Genomic DNA, 27,116 nt, shown 5'->3' with positions numbered 1-27,116 from the left:
ATACAGTCTTAGATAACAGATTATAAGAATGGAGCCAATTCTACAGTACAGACTGGTTGGTCTTTCTATAAATTTTGGTGGCATTTGCTGCATGAATACAGGTGAACAGGGCTGAGTCAACAGGCACTTTGCTGTGCCTCGGTCAATTCCTCCTAATCCAGCTTGTTGAACTAAATAGGTGGTTGGATATATGAAAGCTTGGATGGATGGCAGGATAATGGATGAACAGATATATCCATCTCAACACCCGAGTTTTAAAGGTAGTTTAACCTGCTCAAGCTCATATAATACACACATGATAGCCCTTAAGGAGAAGCCAAAACACTCATGAGTGTATGAAGACACCTACAAGTGTCTAGATACATTTCCTGTGGGACTTCCTCAACATTCTATATTCTCTCCTTTGGAATTAGTGTTTCATTCAGCCTCTGGCTTTTAAACCTGGCTCCCCTTGCTTAGACCATCTTGAACCATTCCTTGTTTAGAACTTTGCAGCTAAGACACAATCCACTGGCAGTGCCCTAGCCTGTCTAACCAATCTCCAGGAACAGAGGGATTCAGACTAGATGGATGGATGAACAGATTAGCAATATGACCATATGAATTACTAAATTAGTGATGACTATTGGACTCAGAAATGTATCCCTTGTCCCTCAACACTATTTTATTTTTGTTTCTACTTTCTACTGCTTGTCTTGGCAGAGTAATTTTTTTAAGAGATTAACTCTAATTGACTGTCTTGTTTATTTTAAGGCACTGCCACATCCATGCCCAGAGCAAAAATTATATAATCGTTCACTAGGGTAACTTGGAGTTCAGCAATTAATGACACAAGCATCCAGTCATGAGATTTTCCATTCTCTGTAGGGTTTCCTGTTTGTATAACTTTGACCTTTGAAACTATTTGTGAGATACCAAATTTCATAGTTCAGTGTGTCCCTGCCCTCCCAGATTAACACACTTTTCCTCTCAGCTATAGCAGATTCTGCTCTATTTTACTTGGATTCAAGTATGTCTTCTTCAAGAGTTTGTTTTGACTTCACACACCCATCATCTGGGCCTTTTGTTCTTTCCTATTTATTTTTTTTTAAGGAATATCCAGATCGTCTCCAGTTCTATCTTGGAGCCAACTGCTTGAGAGTAGAAATGAGACCATGGATTTAGAGAAGGCCACAGATTCTAGGAAGAATGGAGCACCAAGTGTGACTCTGCAAGGCCCTCCAGATTCCAAGCTCAATTGAATTTATCAGAGAGATTGTAGGCTGTAGTAGAAATCCTTTCAGCTTCGTTTTGACAAAAGTGTAAAGTTATGAGATAACCTTCAATTTACTCATTTTAATGTCTTCCTAAATTTCCTTCTTCCTCCTTTCCTTCCTGCCTTTCTTCTTTCCTTTTTCTTTTCTTTCATTCTTTCTATTTTTCTTTCTGTACACATGTATTTACTGTGTACCTGTTATGTGCTAGTTCCTGTATTGGGCTAAGAAGGAAAATCACATAGTCCTCATTATAGATTCTGTAGACTTAGAGTGTGAGGTGTTAATACCCCTATCCTAGGATTCAAACCTATCCAAAAATATCAGATAAGTTTCCCTGTGAACGTTGATACCTGCTGGATAAGTACAAATGAGTGCAGCAGGGTTGGGAAGAAGAGGGTTCCTGGAGGAGGGGTCAGCAAGAGCATAAATCTCGTGGAAAGAATAGAAGGACAGCTAGTGTGGCTGGGATACTGAGACTGAGGGAATGGTGTGAGAGATGAGCCCTGAAAGGAGGGCCAGTGCCACAAGGAGGTTCATATGACATACTAAAGAGGGGAAGGGGTGTGTCTAAAATGACCAGATAGGTATTTTTAAAATAGTATTCTAGCTACAGAGCAAAGAGCAGGTTAGAGAAAGCCCCAAGTACATGTGAGTGGACAAGTTAAGAGGATATGGCACCAGGCCATGGTTAAGATGACGGTGGTTTCTACTTGGATGGGGGTGATAGGATGCATAGAAATAGATCTATTCCAGACAAAATTAGAGGGAAAATTCCTTCTTTAAACTCTTCTCCAGGCTAACTTCTGTTCTTATGTAAAGCCTGTCCCTTTTGAGATGAACAGAGTATATTTTTACGTTAATATTATCTTGCCCAACTTTGTGAAAGGTTGGGTTTTATAAAGTTTTCAATTTTATGTGTTTATTTTTAACAAGATAACAAGTGAGCATTGCTAAATTAAGTCATTGCAACTGGCCTTTGTATGTCTAGCAGTGTAGTGTAAATTCATCCTGTCAACAGTGAAGAAGTCATTCTTGAGGAACACCTAATGCTGGAGACTGGGGAGTTCAGAAGTAAATAAGGCACTAAATTTATTTGTCTTTGAGGAATTCCTAGATTACTGGAGAAGAACATCTAAATGGATAATCACAATTTGAATCAATTGACTATGATAATACGATGTGAACAATGATGGAAAGTGTGTACCAGATGCAGAAGAGGTGTCCGAGAGGAATTGGATAATTCTGATGATAAGAAGCAGGTGTAATAGGGTCACAGGTCACACGATATTTGAGATAGAACAATTGTTTCCTACTAAATCTAAGCACAGCATTACCAGGCAGTGCTTGGGTGAGTGGGCTGAATATCAAAAGGGAAATTAAAGCAGTTCTGAAATACTCTGGAGGCACATGGCTTTGAGCATACCATCATCTCTCTCCTTTCATGGAGCAAATTGTTCCTCAATTATCCTGAGGGCATGCTTTTGGGAATATATTTGTCATTTAAAATCATTTTTTAATTAATTATAAGGTTTGGATACCTCTGGTGTTTCCAACAGGATGGAGGAAAAAGAGATATTGGGATGTGATACAGTGACAAAAGATACTTCTGCCAATCCCATGGTGGGTGGGGAGCATGGTGAAGGCAGATCTGGAGCTGGAATAACCCTACAAAATTGTCCTGAATTTTGCTAGGGGGCTGCAGCTTTTATAACCCAGCATGGGACCAGTCATTTAATAAACAGTGCGCCTGGAAAGGGGTTATGATCTTATGTAAGGTGGCTTTTTTCATCCAAGAGCCATCTCTTGAATGAGATTCAAATGCAAGCTGAGTTGTCAACACTTCCTTCACCCTGAGAGAATGAGCTTTTTAGTCTTTAATGTGGGAGGGGTCTGGTAGCTCTGCACATCCTGCATCGCAGTTGTTTGTCAATTATGGCAGAGTGTGAGGGGAATCCAGATATGTACTTCAGCCCATGGTTATGCATTAGGTGATCTGGTAAAAGTTCTACCGTGAAGAACAATGCCACAGTGTTGGCTAGATTAGCCCTGGACCTATTATAGCCATCTTCTGGTGTTCGATTGTAGGAGCTAAAGGAGGCTTTATGCAAACATCTCCTGGGTCCTCTACTCTCTAGTCACAATTGGAAACAATGACTGGTTAATAATCTGAAGCAGAGTAGGAAGAATGAGGCGTGGTTTGGGAGAGGGGCTTAGCTCCATGAAGTTATTCAAAGACCCAAACTCCTTTCATCTTGTGGCTCCATCCTCTTCAAGATCCTCAGAGCTTTCTTTTTCCTGCCAGTGGAAGGAAACAGGTGCTTTTTAGGGATAGGTCGGGACATAACTCCAATCACTTCTGCTCACATTGGCCATAAATCAGTTTCCTGGGCTCATTTGAGCTGAGTAAGAGTCTAGAAAATATTTTCAAGCTGTTGCCAATAAAGGAAAGGAGAATATGAATACTTGTACTCACTATTCATGGTCTCTGCCACACAGTGGGAAGACGTTAGGCAGACCTAGGTTCAACTCTAGTTATGATATAATTAGCTATGCATCACAAGGCCAATTGCCCAACTTTTCTGAGTCTCATTTTTCTCATCTGCAAAATGATGACTATCATACCTTACAAATGGCTTATTGGGAAAATTAAAAGAGGTGAATTTAATTTCAAGGAAACTGTTTTCGTTTTCCTTTTTTTAGCTCTGTATAAATATGATCTTTCTAGTATTCAGAGCTAATCAACAAGGTATAAAAGTTGTGGTCTAACTAAATGTTAGTTGCTATGGAGAGGATTCCTTCCTCAAGCAGTAGAGGGGTTTCATTGACCTCTAAAGTCCTTCAACTCTGTAGGAACCTCTGAAATATTCATTAAACACACATCAGGGTCACTCAGAGTCAGACTGGACATCATACTGAAACCAAATGCTGGTCTGTGCTCAGTAACCATAACTTTTCTTTTCTTCTGGAACTAAGTCTTCTCAGCAGAATATCGACATCTGTAAAGCTTTCTGACACGACTTTTCATTTCTCCTCTTTGCAGAAGTGTGCTTGTTTTGGCCTTTTCATCTCGACATTTAACTGAGAAGAATTTCAATTGTTTGCAGTCAATCCCACAGTGTTTTTCCCATTTCCCTTTGTTTCCTCAGGGATTTTCAGGAAACCTAACGTGTCCTACATAATTCAGTTATGATTCCAGAAGATCCTGGTGCCTCAAAGTCACAGATGATTTTTAAAAATATTTCAACACCTGTGTATTAGAAGCAGCATTGGATTAGGAGTCAAGAGGCCAGAACTACATGCTGGACCCTGCTGTTAATTAGCTGTGTGACCTTCAGCAAGTAATTTGTGCCTTTCTCAACTGAGTAAGGAGGGTGAGCTGGATCAGTGGTTTATAAACCATGTTCCATGGAATTCTGGGATTTCTTGGAGATATTTCCAGGGCTCTGAGGGTGGCAAAGGAGAGTCTTTGTCCTCTTCAACTCTGCTTTTCATTTATTTTATATATTTGGCGTTCTAGTAACATCTTATTGACAAATTTCACTATTAATTTAAAAAAAACAGTAGGTTTTGATGCACTTAAGGGTTAATCATGCTTCTACTTTAACACTGTGATTTGACTAATGCATGTGTTTTTTGAAATGTATTGTGACATGAGGAACTGACAAAATCCTCAATATTAGAGGAATTCAAGTTAATTCAGTTGTACCATGAAAAGTCACTGAAGCCAGTTCAGATAGAAGCTCTACCTTCAGCTGCCCTCTAGTAAAGTATTTAAACTCTCTAGCTTTAAGTCAGTCATTGTAAAATGGCAAATAAAATGCTTGCCTTGCAGGTTATAAGCATTAAAGGTTAAGATAATGCTGTGTAATGCTAAGCACAGTGATGGCAAACATGTGTCACCTGCCACTTGGTCTGGCTCCATACTTATACATATATAACTCACTTATGCCCCGCTTCCATCTGAGCTCAAATGTGTCTCTAAAATCCTTCTCCTATCAGTCTCTAGGGAGCCACTACCAAACAGAAGGAGTCAGCATTTGGAATCAAGCACAGTTGACATCCCGTCACAGTTCAATTTTCTACCTGTAAAATGAGAATTGCTATGGACTGAATGTACGGTAGATCCCCCTTATTCATGGTTTTGCTTTCCATGGTTTCAGTTACCCATGATCAACTCTGGTCCAAAAATATTAAATGGAAAATTCCAGAAATAAACAATTCATAAGTTTTAAATTGCACATCATTCTGAGAAGCACGATGAAATCTTGCGCTCTCCCACTCCATCCCACCCAGGATGTCAGTCGTCCCTTTCTCCAGCAGATCCACACTGTATACGCAACACGCCTGTTAGTCACTTAGTAGCCATCTGGGTTAGCAGATCAACATTTGTGGTATCTCAGTGCTTGTATTCAAGTAACCCTTATTTTACTTACTCATGGCCCCAAAGAGCAAAAGTAGTGATGCTGGAAAGCTAGGTATGCCAAAGGGAAGTTATTGTTGTTAATCTCTTACTGTGCCTAATTTATAAACTAAGCTTTATCATAGGTATGTCTATATACAAAAAAACACAGTGTATGTAGAGTTCAGTGCTCTCTGTGATTTCGGGCATCCACTAGGGGTCTTGGAATGTATCCCCCATGGATAATGGGGGAAGGCTACTGTATCTCTCCAAAATCACACGTTGTAGCCCTCTCAGTGTGACTGTGTCTGGAGATAGGACCTTTACTTATCATAAATTATGATTATATGAGGTCATAAGGGTAGGGCCCTGCTTCAATAGGATTAGTGCCCTTAGAAGAAGAGTCATCGGAGAGTTCACTTTCTCTCTCTCCTTACCATGTGACGACACAGTGAGAAGACAGCCATCTACAAGCCAGGAAGAGGGCTCTCATCAGAATATGACCATGCTACCACCCTGATCTCGGACTTCCTGCCGCCAAAACTGTGAGAGAAAATAAATCTCTGTTGTTTAAGCCACTTAGTCTTTGGCATCTTGTTATTGTACCCTGAGCTGACTAATACAGGAATGTCAACACCTTTCTCAGATGTTTATTATGATAATTAAAGGGAGTATCATTCGTTCAACCACTATCATGAAATGTGTACTATGCATGGGACTCTGTGAAAGGTGCACAGCATGTAAAGACTCGTGACACATGTATCTCGTCCCCAAGGAAGTGACTGTCTTAAAGAAGGTGCCAACAGACTATTAATGTATGAAAGAAACTAGAAAGTGCATGCTAGCTTGTAGATACACTGACATAATTTTTCTTAAAACGTAGATGCCAGTTAGGTGCAGAGTTAGATGTAAACAATATTCACCGAAGCATTTGCAAGATAGTGCAACCTGGAAAAGAACTTTAATCTATATTAGACTTAGCTCTGTAAAGTCAAATGCCAGATCCCTCTTACCACTTACTCTTCATCACTGGCCACAATGACCAGCATAGACCAGCAATTTTTAAAGGTTTGTGGAATAAACACACAAATCAATGTTAAAGTGCAATATAATATGTATAATACATGTAACACGACCCATGTATATGATATGAGAAAGGGAGAAATACACACTAAATTGATAGCAGATCATCTCCACTGTGCATGAACACATTTTTATGTATAATAAAATAAAAATTTTACTGACCATAAAAAAATACACTCTAGGTAACTGTTATGGACTGAATTGAGTCCTTTCAAAATTTATATGTTGAAGCCCTAACCCCCAAAGTGATGGTATTTGTGAGGTGAGGCATTTGGAGTGCAATTAGAGTTATATGAGGCCGTGAAGATGGGGCCCTCACAATGATGTTAGTGCTCTTATGAGAAGACTACAAGCAATCTTGCTCTCTCTGTCTCTCTCACTCTCTCCTTCTCTCCCTTTCTTCACCACATGAGCACACAGTAAGAAGGTGACCATCTACAAGCCAGGAAGACAGCTCTCACCAGGAATCAAATTGACTGTAATCTTGATCTTAGACATCCCAGCTTCCAGAACTGTGAGAAACAAATCTCTGTTGCTTAAGCCCCACAGCCTGTGGTCATTTGTTATGGCAGCCCTAGGAGACTAATACATAATCCAAGTAGTAAAGTTTTTCAGCATAGGAATTTAGAGGCCCACACACCCTTTGAACAGGCAAGGGAGTGGGGCTCAATGAAAGTGAAGAGTTTCTGGATTAGGGAGAGGGTACTGCAAATGGTCTCATTTCTGTTGCTCACCACAAAAGCAAGTGATTCCCAGGAGCCTCCTTGGAAGCTGGTGCCAACTTCTCATCTGCTTTCTGCCCACACACCAACCGCCACTGCTTCTGGAGAAGAAATCTACTTTCTATCTCCTCTGCCCTCTGAATATCAATCAGTTTCTCACCTCATCCTTCATGAGCTAACTCTAACCTGGGAGCCCATGAGGAAATGGATTACGGAAAATCAAACTCCAGCTTTCTCCTCTGAAATGAAGTGGAGATCGTAGAACGAGGAGCTGGGAGATGGCAGAAATAATGTCAATGTAAATGACCGTTTGGCATAGGAAGACTGGAATCAGCTTTCTTTGATGATGATGTAATGAACCAATATTGCCAAGGGTGCGGTGAGGGAGGCATTTTTATTTACTACTGGGCAATAGGGGCAGGTAAATTCATATAACCTTTCTGGGAAAGTATTGCAAATGTTTATTAAGAATCTTAAAAATGCCATCACTTTTGACTAATTCAATCTTATTTTACAGATTTATTTTAAGGAACTAAGCAGAGATGTACACTAAGACAGGTAAAAGAAAACTGCATCATAGTATTATTTGCAATAAATGTTAAATAAATGTATACACTGAAACTGCTAGACTTCGTAAGCATGAGAAGTTTCTGGGTTACAGGGAGGACACCACAAATGGTTTCATTTGCTGTGTTCACCACCATAGCAGGTGATTCCCAGGAGCCTCCTCAGAAGCTGGTACCAACTTCTTTTGTGTGTGTGTGTGTGAGGAAGATTGGCCCTGAGCTAACATCTGCTGCCAATCTTCCTCTTTTTGCTTGAGAAAGATGGTCCCTGAGCAACATATGTGCCAATCTTCCTCTACTTTGTATATGTGACTCTGCCACAGCATGGTTTGATGAGTGGTATGTAGGTCTGCACCCAGTATCTGAACCTGCGAACGCTGGGCCACCAAAATGGAGCACACAAACTTAACCACTACACCACTGGGCCAGACCCTAGCAGCAACTTCTTATCTGCCCTCTGCCCACACAACACCCACCACTGCTCTTTGATTCATCTTGAATGCAGAAATCCTATTGTACTCATCTCTTACACACAGCACTTAGTACAACGTCTGACACATAGAAAATGCCTCATTAATGTTTGGTAAGTAAACAGTCTCTCTTTTCATTCTCACAACTGATCAGTAAGGTGAATGTCATCAATCTTAAGGATAAAAATTAGGAAGAATCTGAAAGTCAACAACATTGCCATAAGATAAAATATTATACAATGTTTTTTAAAATTTTAATGACATGAGAGAATGTTCATGATAAAATATAGCCTGCACGCACACACACACACCAAAATATTATCAGTGATTATTTCTGGGTACTGGGATTATAGCTTTTTTTATTTCTCTTTTCCTATGTTTTTTAGATTTTTAATTTTTTAAAAATTATCTTTCAATCATTTTTATATTAAGCTTGTATTATTCTATGAGAAAAATGTTATTAAAAATTGATCCTTATACAGATGTGCTATCATGTTAACCATTAACATTTCCAGCATGGATGAGGACATTAAATTAATCTAAGCAATGATCAGGAACCATAGGAAGCATCAGAAAAGCAGATATTCCTGAGGTCAAAGCAGCAGCAGCTATTTCTTTATAATATCTTTGAAGAAAGTTCCTCTCCTTACTCATCACTATGCAAAATTCAATTTACCACTTGCAGAATCTAAGGATCTCAGACTCAGCTCAAAGTGAAGGTCTCTACTCCCAGAGAGAGCTCTCTGCTCCATGCTAGAGTAAAGCCTAGTTTATGAGTTCCCTGGCTGGCAACTTGCTGTATCCCCAGGGCAGTCTGATGAGAGTCCAGGAACTCTTAAACACTAGGCTTGAAAGTGTATTTTGATATAAGCTTTGAATGTGTTGCTATGTTTGGCATAAAGTAGAGGTTCCCACCTCAGCACTGCTGTGATTGGGAGCTGAATAATTCTTTGTTTTGGCGTGATATCATGTGCATCGTAGAATGCTTAGTAGCATCCTTGATCTCTACCCACATGATGCCACTAGCATCCCCACCCCCAGGTAATGACAACCAAAGATATCTCCAGACACTGCTAAATGTTCCCTGAAAACTATTGTGAGATCTTTATTTTAAGTATTGTTGAAGCCATCAGAGGGTTTTACGCAGAGGAGAGAAATGAGGTGATTTGGCAATCTTCTGGACAAAGGACCATGGGAGATGGAAGCAAAGGTCAGAAGCAGGGACAGCAGGAGGGGGCTGTCCCAATGGTCCAGATGAGACATGATGGTGGCTCTGAATGGGGTGGGATATGCCTAGTAGGTAGAGCCATTAGGACATCCTGATTGATTGGATTTGAGGTGTGAGGGAGACACACAAGAATGACTCCACTTTTGGGGGGGCAAGGTATGGCGTTGTGGTTAAAAGCCAGAGCTCCAGAAGCAGACTGCCTCTCACCTGGAGTGAGTTATCTGTAAACTGGAGGTGATGAAAATACCTACCTACCTCATAGGGTTGTTGTGAAGATTCTATGAGTTAATGTGCGGACATTGCCTAAAACTGTGGCTGGTATACAGTAAGAGCTCAATAAATGTTAGCTATAGGAAAATTGGGGAAGAGCCTATTTAGAGAAACAAAAATATAAGAGTCCTTAAACATACATTTATTTTTTCCAGTAATGCAAAGAGCTTTATTTAAGAACACTGTGTCATATCCATTTCTTATACCTCATCAGCAGTGGAAGCAGAGGCCTCTTACTCTGCATCCATGAGATAAACTCACCTTCTATCATACATTTTCTCTTAAAAACCAATGTGTTTCTAAATTCACAGAAGTCCTTGGGATAGACACACACACACACACATAGATGCACACACACACATAGATACATACACATGTACACACAGAGGGAGAAAGGAATATGTACATACAGTGAAATTCTTAAATCATCATAAGTGTGTTAGTTTTCTATTCCTGAATGACAAGTTACCACACAGGTAATGGTTTAAAACAGCTCCTACTTACTATCTTACAGTTGGTCAGATGTCAAGGTGGGCTCAGCTTGGTTCTCTAGGGTCTCACAAGCCTGAAATAAAAATGTCAGCCAGGCTGGGTTCTTATTTGGAGGCTCTGGGGAAGAATTCACTTCCAACTCATGCAGGTTGATAACTGAATGAAGTCCTTGCGATTGTAGGTCTGAGATCCCCATGTCCCTGCTGGCCTGTCAGCCAAGACTGCTCTCAAATCCTAGAGGCCCCTGCATTCCCAGTCATGTGGTCCTCTTCATCTTCAAACCAGCAAAGGTGCCATGAATTCTTCTCATGCTTCAAAGCTCTCTGACTTCTCATTCTGTAACCTAGAGAAAAGCCTCTGCTTTTAAAACAGATGATACTGAGCCCATTTAAATAATCTCCTCTTTGTCATATACTGTAAGAAAATGATAGAGTAACACCGGGGGAAAGGTCACATGGTCATGTGGAAAGTCTGCCTACCATATGAAGTGTACAATTTGAGGAGTTTTGTCAATTTTTAAATTTTTTCCAGTAATTTTATTGAGATCATAATGGTTTAAAACATTGTGTAATTTCAGGTGTATGTTATTATTTTTCAACTTCTGAATAGACTTCATCATGCTCACCACTAGTACTCTAACTTTCGTCCATCACCATGCATATGTGCCCATTTATTCCTTTTGTCTAATCCCAACCCCCTTCCCCTCTGGTACACTAACCTGTTCTCTTTATTCATTTATTTGTTATCTTCTATATATGAGTGAAATCACACAATATTTGTCTTTCTATGTCTGGCTCATTTCACTTAACATCATACCCTCAAGGTCCATCCATGTTGTCTTCTTTTTATGACTGAGTATACCATTGTATATATATAAATACCACATCTTCTTCATCCATCCATCTGTAGAAGGGCACTTGGGTTGCTTCCACATCTTGGTTATTATGAATAATTCTGCAGTGAATAGAGGGGTGCATAAATCTCTTTGCATCATTGATTTCAAGTTCTCTGGATAAATACCTGGTAGTGGGATAGCTGGATTGTATAGTATTTCTATTTTTAATTTTTTGAGAAATCTGTATACTATTTTCCATAGTGGCTGCACCAGTATGCATTCCCACAAGTAGTGTATGAGTGTTCCCTTTTCTCCACATCCTCTCCAACATTTGTTGTTTTTTGTCTTGGTAATTATAGCCATTTTGATTGGTGTAAGGTGATATCTCGTAGTTTTGATTTGCATCTCCCTAATAATTAATTATGTTGAACATCATTTCATGTATCTGTTGGTCATCTATATACCTTCTTTGGAAAAATGTCCGTTCATATCCTCTGCTCATTATTTGATTGCGTTAATTGTTTTGTTTTGTTGTTGAGTTGTGTGTGTTCTTTATATATTTTAGAGATTAACTCCTTGTCAGATAAATGATTTGCAAATATTTTCTCCCTGTTTCTGGGTTGTTCTTTTGCTTTGTTCATGGTTTCCTTTGCTTTGAAGAAGCTTTTTAGTCTGATGTAGTCCAATTTTTTCACTTCTCCTTTTGTTTCCCTTGCCCTAGTAGAGATAATATTTGAAAAGACCAATGTCATGCTAAGACCAGTGTCAAATAGTGTACTGCCTCTATTTTCTTCTAGGATTTTTATGGTTTCAGGTCTTACATTCAGGTCTTTAACCCATTTTGAATTAATTTTTGTGTATGGTGCAAGATAATGGTCTATTTTCGTTCTATTGCATGTGGCTGTTCAGTTTTCCCAATACCATTTGTTGAAGAGAATTTCCTTTCTCCATTGTATGTTCTCAGCTCCTTTGTTGAAGATTAACTCTCCGTAGATGTGTGGTTTTATTTCTGGGCTTTCAATTCTATTCCACTGATCTATGTGTCTATTTTTGTGCCTGTGCCATGCTGTTTTGATTACTATTGCTTTGTAGTATATTTTGAAGTCAGAGATTGTAATGCCTTTAGCTTTGTTCTTTTTTCTCAGGATTGCTTTGGCTATTTGGGGTCTTTTGTTGTTCCACATAAATTTAAGGATTCTGTGTTCTATTTCTGTGAAGAGTGTTATTGGGGTTCTAATTGAGATTGCATTGAATCTGTAGATTGCTTTAGGTAGTACAGACATTTTAACTATGTTTATTCTTCCAGTCAACAAACATGGAATATTTTTCCACTTCTGTAAGTCTCCTTTGATTTCTTTAAAAAATGTCTTATAGTTTTCAGTGTACAGGTCTTTCACCTCTTTGGTTAAGCTTATTCCTGGATATTTTATTCTTTTTGTTACAATTGTAAATGAAATTGTATTCTTGTTTTCTCTTTCTGCTAGCTCATTATTAGTGCATAGAAATGCAACTGATTTTTTAAAATTGATTCTGTACTCTGAAACTTTGCTGCAGTTGTTGATTATTTCTAATAGTTTTCTGATGTATTCTTTAGGGTCTTGTACATATAGAATCATGTCCTCTGGAAACAGCAAGAGCTTCATTTCTTCCTTTCCAATTTGGATAACTTTTATTTCTTTTTCTTGCCTAATTTCTCTGGTAAAAACCTCCAATATTTTATTGAATAGGAGTGGCAAGAGTGGGCACCCTTGTCTTGTTCCTGTTCTCAGAGGGATGGCTTTCAGTTTTTCACCAGTAAGTATGATGTTGGCTATGGGTTTGTCATACATGATCTTTATTATGTTGAGGTACTTTCCTTCTATACCAATTTTATTCAGAGTTTTTATCATAAATGGATGTTGGATCTCATCAAACGCTTTCTCTGCATCTATTGAGATGATCACGTGATTCTTATTCCTCATTTTTTTTACAGTGGTGTATCACATTGATTGATTTGTAGATGGATGTTGAGCCATCCCTGTGTCCCTGGAATAAATCTCACTTGGTCATGGTGTATGATCCTTTTAATGTATTTCTGTATTCAGTTTGCCAATATTTTGTTGAAGATTTTTGAGTCTATTTTCATCAGCGATATTGGCCTGTAATTTTCCTTCTTTGTGTTGTCCTTTTCTGGTTTTGGTATCAGGGTAATGTTGCCCTCATAGAATGAGTTAGGATGCACTATATCTTCTTCAATTTGTTGGAATAGCTTGAGGAGGATAGGTATTAAATCTTCTTTGAATGTTTGGTAGAATTCTCCAGAGAAGCCATGTGGTCCTGGACTTTGGTTTTTGGGAAATTTTTGATAATCATTTCAATCTCTTTACTTGCAATTGGTCTATTAGATTCTCTATTTCTTCTTGATAGAGTTTTTGGAGGTTGTATGAATCTAAGAATTTATATACTTCATCTAGGTTAACCAATTTGTGGGCATATAGTTTTTCATAGTATTCTCTTATAATCCTTTGTATTTCTGCAATATCTGCTGTTATTTTCCTCTTTCATTTCTAATTTTATTTATTTCAGCCTTCTCTCTTTTTTTTCAGTGAGTCTGGATAAGAGTTTGTCAATTTTGTTTATCTTCTCAAAGAACCAGCTCTTAGTTTCACTAATCCTTTCTACTGCTTTTTTGTTTTTTAGTTTTGATTTCATTTGTTTCTGCTCTGATTTTTATTATTTCTGTCCTTCTGCTGACTTTGGGCTTTGTTTGTTCTTCTTTTTCTAGTTCTTTTAGGTGTACTTTAAGATTACTTATTTGAGATTTTTCTTGTTGGTTGAGATGGGCCTGTATGGCTATGAATTTCCTTCTTATGACCACTTTTGCTGCATCCCGTAAGAGTTGGTATGTTTCAGTATGTTCTTTTTCTTTTTTTTTTGTAATGATTGGCACTTGAGCTAACACCTGTTTCCAATCTTTTTCTTTCTTCTTCTTATTCTTCTCCCCAAAGCCACCTAATATATAGTTGCATATTCTAGTTATATATCCTTCTGGCTGTGCTATATGAGCTGCCACCTCAGCATGGCTTGATGAGTGTTGCCGTGTCTGCACCCAGGATCTGATGAGTGGTGCCATGTCTGTGCCCAGGATCCGAACTGGTGAAACCCTGGGGCACCAAAGCAGAGTATGCGAACTTAACCACTAGACCATGGGGCCAGCCCCTGTTGTATTTTCATTTTCATTTGTCTCCAGATATTTTTTTAATTTCCCCTTTGGTTTCTTCATTGATCTAATGGTTGTTCAATAGCATGTTGTTCAGTCTCCATATGTTTTTGAATTTCCCAGTTATTTTCTCATAGAGGATTTTTAGTTTCATAGCAGTGTGGTCAGAAGATGGTTGAGATGATTTCAATCTTCTTAAATCTATTGAGGCTTGCCTTATTTCCCAATATGTGTCTTTATTTGAGAATGATCCATGTGCTCTTGAGCATAATGTGTATTCTGCTGTTTTTGGATGGAATGCTCTATCTCTATATATCTATTAAGTCCATCTGATCAAATGTTTCACTTAAATCTACTATTTCCTTGATGACTTTTTGTCTGGGTGATCTGTCCATTGATGTAAGTGGAGAGTTGATGTGCCCTACTATTATTGTGTTACTGTTAGTTTCTCCCTTTAGACCTGTTAATAATTGCTTTATATACTTTGGTGCTCCTGTGTTATGTGCATATATATTAATAAGTGATACGTTCTCTTTGTGGAATGTCCCATTTATCATTATATACTGCTCCTCTTTGTCTCTCATTGTCTTTTAACTGGAGGTCTTCTTTGTCAGATGTAAGTGTGGCAACACCTGTTTTCTTTTGTCTGCTGTTAGCTTGGAGTATTGACTTCCGTCCCTTCACTCTGAGCCTATGTTTGTCTTTAGAGCTGAGACGTGTTTCCTGGAGGCAGCATAATTTTGTTTTTTAATCCATCCAATTACTCTGTGTCTTTTTATTGGAGAATTCAGTCCATTTATATTTAGAGTGATTATTGATATACAAGAGTTTAATGCTGCCATTTTATCCCTTGTTTTCTGTTATTCTGTGTTTCCACTTTTCTATTCCTTTATATTTCTGACTACCATTTCATTTGATTGTTTTTTGAGGAGGTTTTCTCTCTTTTTGTGAATTGTGACTCTCCTCTGATTTTTTTGTTTAGTGGTTAACATGAGGTTTGTATGAAAGATCTCGTGGACAAAATAGTCCATTTTCCCATAGCCTCTTATTTCCATTAACCTGAGCAGGTTCCATTCCTTTCCTCTCCATCTTCTGAGTTGTTGCTGTTACAATTATTCTGTTTTTAATGTTGTGAGTTTGTACTAAGTTGAAATGTTTATTGTTACTTTTGATCCTTTCTTTCCCCTTATCTTTTAAGTTATAATTGAGTATTTGCCTCCCTGTTCTGATAGAGAGCTGCAGTTTTCTGATTATGTCTGTCTATTTGTCTCCTTGCTCAAAGCAGTGTAGACCTTTGCCCTTTTGTTTCCAGCATGAGGGCATCTTTAATTCTGTCTTGTAGGGGAAGTCTAGTGGCAATGAACTCCCTCAGCTTTTGCTTATCTGGGAAAGCTTTTATTTCTCCATAGTATCTGAAAGAAAGTTTCACTGGATAGATTATTCTTGGCTTAAAATTTTTTGTCTTTCAGTATTTTGAATATATCATTCCGTTCTCTCCTAGCCTGTAGTGTTTCTGCCAAGAAATCCACTGAAAGTCAGATAGGATTTCCTTTGTAGGTTACCTTCTTCTGCCTTGCTGCCCTTAATATTTTTACTTAGTTATTGACTTTTGCCAGTTTTACTATTATATGCCTTGGAGAAGGTCTTGTAGCATTGATGTAATTAATCATTCTATTAGCTGCATGTATTTTTAAATCTAGCTCTTTTCCCAGGTTTGGGCAATTCTCAGCTATTATTTCTTTGAACAAGCTCTCTGCTCCTTTCTCCTTCCCTTCTCCCTCTGGAATACCTATAATCCTTATGTTGCTTTTGTTAATTGAGTCAGATATTTCTTGAAGAATTCCTCCATTTTTAAAAAAATCTTAGTTCTGTCTCATCCTCCACCTGTAGAATTTCTATATTTTTATCCTGTAAATCACTAATTCTTTCCTTCATGACATCAGCTCTATTTCTTAAGGATTCTAGATTATTTTTTGTTTCATTAATTGTGTTTTTCATATCCAGAATTTAGGCTTGATTTTTTTCTTACAGTTTCAATCTCTGGTGAAGAGATTCATTTTGTTCCTGAGTTCATTGAACTATCTTTATGTGTTCTCTTGTAAATCAATGAGTTTCTTTATCACTGCTATTTTGAATTCTCTGTCATTTAGGTTGTAAATTTCTGTGCCTTCAGGGTTGGTTTCTAAATAATTGTCAATTTCCTTTTGGGCTGAGTTGTTGCTGCAACTTCTCATGGCATTAGATGAACTAATCTTTTGTAGGGGCATTTGTGGTAGCATTAGCTTGCAGATTACACCTGTTACTGCTAGGTGGATGCAGGACCATAGTTTCTGGTCCCACCCCCTCTGCTGGAAGCTGTGGGGGTACTATGGGTGCTTGCACCACCTGGAGAGTGTTCAGACCCTTGTGTGGACTGTGCTTGGTGGGTGAAGCTTCCTGATCAGGACTGAGTTAGGGCCACTCCTTGGGACAGCAGAGGCATGATGGGAACCACCCCCCAACCAGAAAGGCAATAATGAGCAGGCTAAGGGCTGCCACTGACTCTTCCTACAGTTGCCACAAGGCACATTCCCTCTTTCAGGGTTCAGCTGTACTATGGGCACTTGGCAGGCCTGGCGTGTGCTTGCTCCAGTGTGTATATCTGCTGCTGTCTCTGCCTGCTAGTTGCTGTGCTTGGTTGGCAGGGTTTCCTTTCCAGAACCAAGCTAGGGCCACTCCTTGGAGCCACAGAGACACAGTTGGCTCCCACTGGGAAAGCAATCATGAGCAGGCTAAGAGCTGTCACAGCCTCTTCCTACAGTTGCCTCAGTGCATGTTCCCACTTTCAGTGTGCTCACGTCAGGCTGGTAAGTGTTCATGTCTGTGCCCAGGGCTACCAGGGGAGGGCAGGGAGTGCTCACCTATGTCCACTACTTCCCAAAGGGCCAGCTATCCACTCTCAGATGTATAGCCATGTGTGTCTCTCAGGCATCCTGTTGTGTTGTGTGATTTTCCTCCATTGGTCAATGAATGTCCATTTATTTGTAGCTCAAAATGGAGAAAGACAAAGGGAACAGCTCACTCTGCCATGTTACTGATGCCACTCACTCAACAATTTTTATATCCTCATCACATCATTCCAATCAAAATTCAGACCATTTCCATCAGAAACTTCCCTTGTGCCCATCCCAGTCAATCCCCAACCTCACAGGTAAACACTGTTCTAATTGCTCTCACCATAGATTAGTTTCCCTTCATAGAAATGGGATCATACTCTATGTATTGTTTTGTGTCTGGCTTCTTTCTCACAGCATAATAATTTTGAGAATCATCCATGATGTTGTATGTATCAGTAGTTTCTTCCATTTAATTAAGGAATAGCATTCTTTTATATGACCATGCCACAGTTTATCAATTGAACTGTTGATGGACACTTTAATTGTGCTTTTTATGAATAAAGCTTCTATAAACATTGTTGAAAAATTTTTGTATGGTGGTAAGTTCTCACTTCTTTTGGGTAAATACCTACACATAGAAATGTCTGAGTCTTTAGATAGATACATGTTCAGTTGCCAAATAATGTCCCAAATTGGTGACCGCATTTTATACACCCACTCCTACCTCCTGGTAGTGTATGAGAATTCAAGCCGGTATATATCCTCATCAACATTTTTGTCAGTCTTTCTAATCTGAGCTCTTCCAGAGGATGTGTACTTCTATCTCTTTGTGGTTATAATTTATATTTCCCTTATGCCTAATGATTCTGAGCACTTTTTTCTATGCCCATTGGTCATTTGTATTTCTTCTTTTGTGAAGTGTCTGTACAAGTCCATTTGCCCACTTTTTAATTTGGAAATTAGTCTTGTTTGTGATTTGTAAAAATTTGTTACATATTTTAGTTAAAGTTCTTCATTAGATATAATATATGTTATATATTCATATTATATATAATTGAATATATAAATGAACATTCAAGAAAAGAAGAGGCAAAAAGGAAGGGAAAACAGATAAAGGGAAAAAGCTCTAAAAAACGTTTAAAACTCTAACTCATTGATATACATCTGCCTCTTTCCAATCCCACAGATAAATAAGAAAATTTACTTTTATTGAGCAACTCCACCATGCAAAGAACTGTGATGTGTGCTGTACAATATTGCATCTTATCCCATAATAGTGAGAGCTTCTTGGGGGCAGATGTATACGCTTATATTATCCATCTTTCTATCGCTCAGTTTGTTATAGTATCTGACACATTGAGGATGGGCAAACATATTTGTTGAGAGAATGAGATAATAAATTAATTGGCTGATTATCTTATTTAATTATCACAAAGGAGAGAATCAATCAGTGAGCTTTGGGAAAAAAATAAAACCACTGCAAATAAAAGCAATAGGTGTATTATATATTGACCGTATTTAGCTTCAGCCAAGTTAGGCATGGGCACAGTATGGAAACAAGATAAGCAGAGTGGAACACACATCCCCAGTTCCTAGGTGTCCATAAATTCCTTTTAGCCAAAGGCTAAGAATCAAATCATGTACTAATGTTTCTAGACAGAATCAATTTCTCTCTCGTGTATCATGACTCTTCCTCTCTCTCTTGGATCAATCCTATCAGCATTCACACATGTTTTTCTGCTTTCACAAACCTTCCTTTGACACCACATTCTCCTTTAGCCATCTCAGAAAAAAAAAAAAAAAAAAAAAACTTTGAAAAAGTTGTTGACACTTGCTGTCTGCTCTTCCCAGTCTCCCATTAACTCTTCCCACCTTTCCTATCTGGTTTCTGCCAACCACCATGCCATGGATATTACTCTTGTTAAGTTCTCCGGAATGCAAAATCGATGGGAAGTTCAGTGTCTTAATCTTGCTTTAGAGTCTCTGCAGCATTCAACAAGATTGAGAGAGTCACTATAACAGAGTGGTTTCTCTGGGGACTTGAGAACCACACTTCATGGGTCGGAATCTCAGCTCTACCACATATTGAGACATTCTCGAGCCATTGTGACATCTTTGCTCTTCCTTGAAAGTGGTAGTTCTTTTCCATTTGGAGGCTTTCACTTGCACTTTCTACTCAGAATATTCTTTTCCCAGCCCCACTCCATCCTTCAGGTCTCAGCTAAGATTTTCCCTCCTCAGAGAGGGCTTCTGTCTCCACCTTTATACATAAATGTGATTCCCCCTGTAAATCCTGTGTCTGGCCCTGATGAGACCCGTGGGTGTCCTGGCTCTACTGCAAACTGGCGCTATGAACTTGTTCAAGTGTATACCCTCTTGCATCACAGTTTCCTCCTCTATAAACCATGGGTGATCATGATGCCTAGTTCAACAGATTGCTGTGAGCATCCAATGGGTCCATGTGGGTAAACTACTTAGTACAGTGCTTGACACATAATGAGCTATTGTTTTAAGAAATATCCACATTCACTATTTCCTTCCCAAGTATGCCTAAGAAGATTTTATGTGATTCAGATTGCCCACTTTCCTCATTTAGAAAAAGATCCTAACTAATTGGAACAGACTTACCATACCTGTTGGGAAAATGAAAGTGTTCTTTTTTAAGATGGTCATACTAGAGGCAGAATAGCAGTGAAGAGGTCTCCAAAGAAAGTGGGAATGAGTTTTCCCTGTGCCTTTTAATAGAAGTGTTATTTAACTTTTATGGGAGTGCCACAGAGAAGAGACTTGTTTCTGCTCAGTGAGGTTACAAACAAAATAAAATAAATAGACAAGGGAGGCAGTGGACCATTTGATGAACCTCCACAGAAGACACACGGCAATTGGAGTACCAAAATTAACTGGCTGTGTTTCTACCCTTTTAATTTCTGTCTGGGCTAAACTTCCTTTCCTGCCTGAGCACATGCTGCCTTCCACTATCTATTATGGAATTATTCCTAAAGAAACGCCAGTTTGTTCACTCCTCCTCTCTCTCCTGCATGTTCTCCTTGAACTTGTGACCTGAGCATATGAAAGAGTGCAGCAAGGCAGCATGGTATTGTGGCTAAGATAAAAGCTGAAATCAGACAATTGTAGCTCTGTCACTTGACCACTGGCCGACTCAGGGGATTTTCTTAATATTTTAAGCCACATTTCTAAACTGAGGGAAGAAAGTTTATCTGGCTCACAGAATTGTGGAAAGGTTTAAATAAGATAATTCATGTAAAGCCCTTGAAATTTGGCTGGTCTGGAATAAACAATGGTTCAATATTAGATTGCTTCATACCCCCCAGAATCATTGTTATTACTATTACCATTACTATTACCATTACCGTTATTAGGAGCAGTACCATGTGGGCTCTCCCCTTGTGCCAGCCTTGTCACTTAGCTTTTCAGTCTTTGACTCTTCCTGATACTTGGATAGTCACACTCCAAGGAAAACATCCAAGGAGAGAACGGATTGCTCTTCCAGAGGTGTTGGAGAATCAGAGTTGGACTACGTATGTTTGAAGGCTCCCTCCATCTCTTCAACTAAAGAACAATATAAACCTAAACAACTGTGACAAATGCACCGACCGTTTATAAATCTGCTTCATGTCTTGGCGTCTTCCTTTATGTAAATTCTGAACTCTTCCTAATCAACCAAATGACTCTAGGCTGGTGGAAAAAGCCTGATGTTGTCCCACCGTGAAAAGGAAGACGGAAAGTGGCCTAGATGATCTTTAAAGTTCATCACAGCACAAAAAAAAAAAAAAAAAAAAAAATACCAAAATAAAACAATCTTTATTCCTCTGCCACAAACAAAGAAAGAAACAATGTGTTGGTGGATCCGTCTTACTTTCTTTACTAACTAAACTCCCAAACTGTGGTAAACTATATTTTATTTTCTTGCATTCATCATTCTTTGATTATTCCCTTCATGATGGAAGTCCCTGCGTTGCTCCATCTCCTCAGAATGAATGGGGCTGGGCCTCTTTGCAGGCCCTCTGTACTGACCCAAATGCCCTCCTCAAGGCCCAGGGTCCTTGGGCAATAACTGTTGCTCACAGATGGAACTGGGGCAAGACTCTAACCTCATATCAGAAAAGAGAGCCATCATTATTGGATGAGTTCTCTAAGCAGGGACTTGTTTGAAAAATCCCTCTCCAACTGATTGAAATCTTTCCTGATTAAGGCTGGATAAACATGGGGACTATTACTTAGATACCACATGTCGGGAAGCAAACGTGATAATTATATCTGTCAATCTGTAGAACCCCCTGGTCTCAAGTGGAGTGGAGTGCTACCATTTCAATCTAATCTGTGAGAGAGGCGAACGGAAAGGGGACGATAACCATGGAGACCTCTGAAAGCACCCAGCTGTCAATATCCATGTGGGAGGCAGCTGATGGTTTGGATGTCATCACATTAGCAATCTCTTTAATGAAAAGGAAGTCTGGTCGCTTTGTGCCTTGAAAAGGAGCAGCAGTTGAAAGCATTAAAATTAGTGCCATTTTACTGAAGATGATGGTTATTTAAAATGTCAGTTGTTCTCTCTAAAACTATAATTTATGATAGAGCATAGGGAAGAATATCAACAAAGCAAGAGACTGAGCCTATAGTGAAGGAAGATGCACCATTTCAGAGGGTGCGGAGGAGTCACGAGGGTAGAGGGTGTGTTTGGATATGTGCATGAGTATGCATGTGAACACTTAGGCATTCCCAATGCTGCTCAGAGTTTTTCTCTCTTGATTGGAAGAGGATGGCCCAAAACCCAGGCTGAGGAAGTCAATGGGAGATTTTCCATGAGTAGAAAGGAAGAAGAGGCTCAGTAAGACACAGTAAAACACCAATAGCGTCCCCAAAATTAGAGTTCCAGAGTAATAGCAGGAACCTGTGTAATAATGGTGATAATGACATTGATGATAATAATAACTAATGTTTTACAGACTGTCAAATATAGGACTATTTTATTTATGCCAATTCATCAAACACTTACAACAGCCTTATGAATTAGAAAATATTTTTAATCCTCATTTTACAGATGAGTAATATGAAGCATAGGGAGGTGAAGCAGCTAGCCCACGGTCAAGTGATGGTGGAAGCTTTGGGAATTGGGTCCAGAGTTTATGCTGTTATCTTCTAAATTGGATGCTTCTCAGAGTCATGGATTGGATAACCACAGGGACAAGTGTGAAGTAGCAGTTGGCTCATAAACAGGGTATGGTCAGGGCAATTACTGCAAAAATACCTGGGTGTAATGTGGGGCTAAAGGTGAGGCTGCAGCATGTAAAAGGCCAGATGGGTTCTAACAATATCAAACCCCAAAAGGGAGCTGGGCCAAAAAGTGCAGGTGGCACCAAGGAGCCAGCCCAGAGTTTGTCTAGAATGTGTGTGGGTATAAAGTTCTAGAATGCATCTATTTGTCAAGAATCTTGCTCTTTTTTCATATCTCCAACACTAAGTCCCTTCCTGCCACAGGGGTTTTGCACATGCTTCTTTCTCCTGCTGAAATGCTCTTCCCCAGAGAGTCTTTTCCTTACTTCCCAATTTAAGTAGCACCATACTAGCCCAGCAACCCCCCTTTCTCCTTTATAGAACTCCATACTATGAAAAAGTATTTAATTTATGTTTACTTGCTTTTTTGTCTCTTCCACTAAAATGTAAGCTTCTTGAGGGCATGTATTATGTCTCTGTTATTAACTATTGTGTCTCCAAATCCCAGCATAAGTTGTAGCGTATAGAAATACTGACTAATAATGACTTTTTTGAATACTTACTATGTAGCATATTCTGTTTTAAATGTTATGTACTATGTTTTCATCCTCATGATAACTCTATAGGATAGGTATTTTTTACAGATAAGGAAATTGAGTCATGGAGAAGTTAATCCTATTGATTTGAGCAGTGGAGCTGAGATCTGAACACAGGCAGTTGGGCTACAAAGATTTCTTCTCTGCACTTATATAGCTGTCTCTTCCTCAAGCCCTCAGGTAGGATTTATTAAATGATTAGGTTAATGAATGAATGTATAGGTTGATGATGGGCCAGAATAATGTCTCCTGAGGTCCAGTAGCTGATGCAGAACCAAGCCTGGGGGAAAGAAGTCTGAACAATTCTAAGGGCAGTAGCTGTCCATAGAGAAAGGAGGCAGATTCCACTCCTTAGTTAGATGGGATTGGAGTTGAGAGAGTCTGAAGGAAATCTGAGGGTAAGCAGGACAGATGTCTCAAGGGCCACAGATCAAACGGAACACAACATGATTTCATTGTAGCTGGTTTTTACCACTTTGTGCTTTCTAGATGTTTTTCAGCTCCAATTCTTGAGGAACCAAGGGAGATTTCATACATGACTGATACTTGAGTGTAAATATTTCCATCAAATTAAGCAGAGCTGTGATCATGTTGATTAACTCATCTGTTAATCAAATCAATCACTTAAAACTCCTATCTGTATCAGATCCTTTATGAAACAGAGACCAAGGCAGGATTACATGTACAGGAGATTAATTGGGAAAATAGATCACTTCACAGGAACACCTGTGAAGGATAAAGGGCTGTGTGAGCAGAAGTAAGTGGGAAGAGCCTCCAGACCATGTTGTAGATCTTGCACTTATGAAAGGAAAGAAAAAAGGAAGGAAGATGGGGTATAAAGAGCTTCAGACTACTCTGTAACTCCTAGACAGTCTCAACCAGGTCAATGGAGAGTCCGCGCGTGAAGGCTGTTCATTAGAGGAGTCCTGCATTGGGAAGAAATAGCACTTCTCTAGTAAGCCCATTATATTCAGTCATTGGCTGGGAGTCGTGGCCTCAGGTGAGTGCAATAGTGGATTCAAAGACAAGGTATGGCAGCTGGAGGCTGTCAATCCACTGTGATTTTTGCAGCAGATTCTCTTGAAAGGACCTCTAAGTGTTACAATGCCGTGACCCCTACCCTACCAATTCTTTAATGCTTCATTCATATACCACCTCCACATTGAAGCTCTCCCTGTTCACCCCACCTGCACCAGCTTCTTCGTTCTCTAAAACTCTCAGAACTTGCATTTTCTCTTTTCTTACATCACTTTTAATTTTAGTTTAATCATGTACGACAAGGTTCATGGTGAGGTGGGGAATCTGACCTACATGCTCATCATGGTAATTCTCAGATGTTAGAGCTCTCAATGATATCTGGACACCCACAGGGTTTGCCGAGAAAATGTGATGAGAACTCTGGTAAAGGAAAGATGAAGATGCTTCTGGTCCCACCTTGCTGAGCCCTGTTCTTGGTGTCCTGAGTAGGCAAACAGACTACATATTGCTGAGTAAAGGCAAAATGTGTGTCCTTCCTTGGACAGTGGCTCAAGATTGGTCAGGAAGAGCATTTTTAAGGGACACATAGGATAGTGCCACTAATATCCCGTGAGGAACGTGTTCTTATTCATTGGGAGACAGGATATCAACCTGACCTTCAAGAGCTGGCCAGAGGAGCCCACATAGCTTAAAGCTTTTCCACCTCAAGTCAGGATTGGTTAAGAACTACTTGCACATGGAGGCAAAGGTTAAAGAAATTATACAAGAAGTTGAAGGATTCCTCAGAGTTGGGAAAGGCATGTGTACTAGATGGTATCAACGCATAGGTTTCAAGCTCAGTCTTAGGTAGGATTCTTTTCCTTTTATGCACGGTTTCCCTGTTCAGATACCAGCCTCCTGAGACTAAATACCTGTCCTCTGCTCAGTTCACCGATGCCTGCTGTGTTTCCAACTACAAACTCTCCTGGGTCCCCCATCCTCTCTCCTCGGGGAATGAATGTTGCCCATCACCAGCTAACGTATTAGACCTGCTGCCCTCACAGGGACCTCACAGAAATCAGCAACCCATCTTTCTGTATTTCTGAGTGAAATTACCTACCCTGATTTCAGATCAACAGGCTCCACCCTGCTGCTCCTACACCCCACTTAATGGATCACTGTTATCTTGGATCATGACTGGGATTGAGACACTGTTTGGGTGCCATATCTATCCCACTGAACCACTACTGTATTTCACAACAACCTGATATAGAAGGAAATAGAATTGTAGGGTGGAAGAGATGGGCTTTAGCAAGATATCACTAACTCCAGAATTCATCAGCTCCCTGTTACATATTTTTATAGCATTGTGTCCATTTCTTATGTTGTACTTGTCACAATCTTGATTATTGTTTTAATTATTGGGTGATATTTTCTCAACTATAATGGCTTCATGAGGTCTTATTTTCCTGTTCATTGTTGTATTCCCAGCTGCTGACATAGACCATGGCACGTAGTAAAGAAGCAATTAATATTGGTCAATAAATGAATAGATAAATTAATGCACGAATGCAAAAGGATCCACTGAGTGAGGTTAAATTCATCCTTTGAAATAAGAAATCTCTGCTTCTATGTGGTTTTAGTACCAAGCTACATACTACAAATTCTAGAGGATACAGTATGTCCTAGTAGCCTCTGGTTTCTCCTTTGTAGAAAGGTTTTAAAAATGACCTGTCTATGACATCTATCACCCCAATAGAGGCTAGGATTTATTTAACCTATTGAACCAACTTGCTCTGTGTTAGAGCATAAGTGTGATGTTTTTTTCCTCTCTAACATTTCAAGAGTTTGAAAACAGTTTCTACACTAGGACCTCTAAATCAACTCACAAATTACCTTTGAGTAGAACATAGCTTTGCACATTTCTGGCTTCTTCCAGGTTGGTTTCTATTTTGGGTTGTGTGTTGAGCTTGTCTTGTTTTATTTGTGTGGAAACAGCTACTTCTTGCTTTAGAAAGCTCTTAGGCTAGACTTACGCATTTGTTCAAAATATAGACTTTCAAGATAGAGTCTCTATCAGTTGATCTCCAAAGAAAGCTTTGCTTCCTTCTGACATGCTAGCTATCGCTCTCACTGTTAATGAAAATGAAAATTATACTACGGTTTTCTGCTGTGCTGGCCAGAGGGTTTTGTGTATGAATTCTCTCTACATAATTTGCTTTTTAGTCTTTCTTATGGCATTGGAAATATTTTACCTACCTCTCTTACATTTTAAAAGCTTTTATATTTTGAAATAATTTTAGACTAACATAGAAGATTCAAAAGTAGTAAAGAAAATTCCTGTTTCCTCTTCATTCAGTTTCCTCCAATAATAACATCTTCCATTACCATGGTAACCATTGGTACCATAATAATAGCTAAACTACAGACCATATTCAGAATTTCCCAGTTTTAATATACACTAATTGGTGTGTTTCTGTGTGTGTGTGTGTGTATGTATGGTTCTGACATTTCATAACGTGTATGGATTTGCATAACCACCAGCACAATTAAGATGCAGGACTGTCCCATCACCATGGAGGAAATCCCTAGTTTTCCCTCTGTATAGTCATGCCCTCTCTCTAACTCCTCACAACCCCTCATCTCTTTTCCATCCACAATTTTGAGAATGTTAAACAACAGAATCATACAGTATACAACATTTTAAGATTGGCTTTTTAAAATCAGTTTACTGTGATAAGAGCCGTCTAAACTGTCCTATGAAACAATGATTTGCTCCTTTTCATTGCTGAGGAGTATTCCATTGTATGGATCTGTAAGAGTTTAGCCATTCACCCTCTGAAGGAAATTTAGGTTGTTCTCAGGTTTTCCCTATTGCAAATGAAGCTGCTGTTTTTAATTTTATAAATGAAGCTGAACACCTGTGACACAG

General features: G+C 39.1%; 1 long non-coding RNA gene across 36 annotated transcripts in view; it reads right to left on the bottom strand.

The window, feature by feature from the left end:
- The window catches only part of LOC123284789 (uncharacterized), a 471,184-nt gene that overhangs the window by 232,731 nt on the left and 211,337 nt on the right, over positions 1–27,116 (bottom strand). The window contains exon 4 of one of the 36 annotated variants that reach the window (XR_011502330.1): positions 10,499–10,829. The exons of the other annotated variants lie outside the window; for them this stretch is intronic. This is a non-coding gene — a long non-coding RNA (uncharacterized lncRNA). The remainder of the gene's footprint in view (positions 1–10,498; positions 10,830–27,116) is intronic. 36 annotated transcript variants of the gene reach the window in all.

The sequence above is a fragment of the Equus asinus genome, chromosome 3 (genome assembly GCF_041296235.1).
Source record: "Equus asinus isolate D_3611 breed Donkey chromosome 3, EquAss-T2T_v2, whole genome shotgun sequence".
In the NCBI taxonomy this organism is placed as follows: domain Eukaryota; kingdom Metazoa; phylum Chordata; class Mammalia; order Perissodactyla; family Equidae; genus Equus; species Equus asinus.
This window is presented reverse-complemented; position numbering and strand designations above follow the sequence as displayed.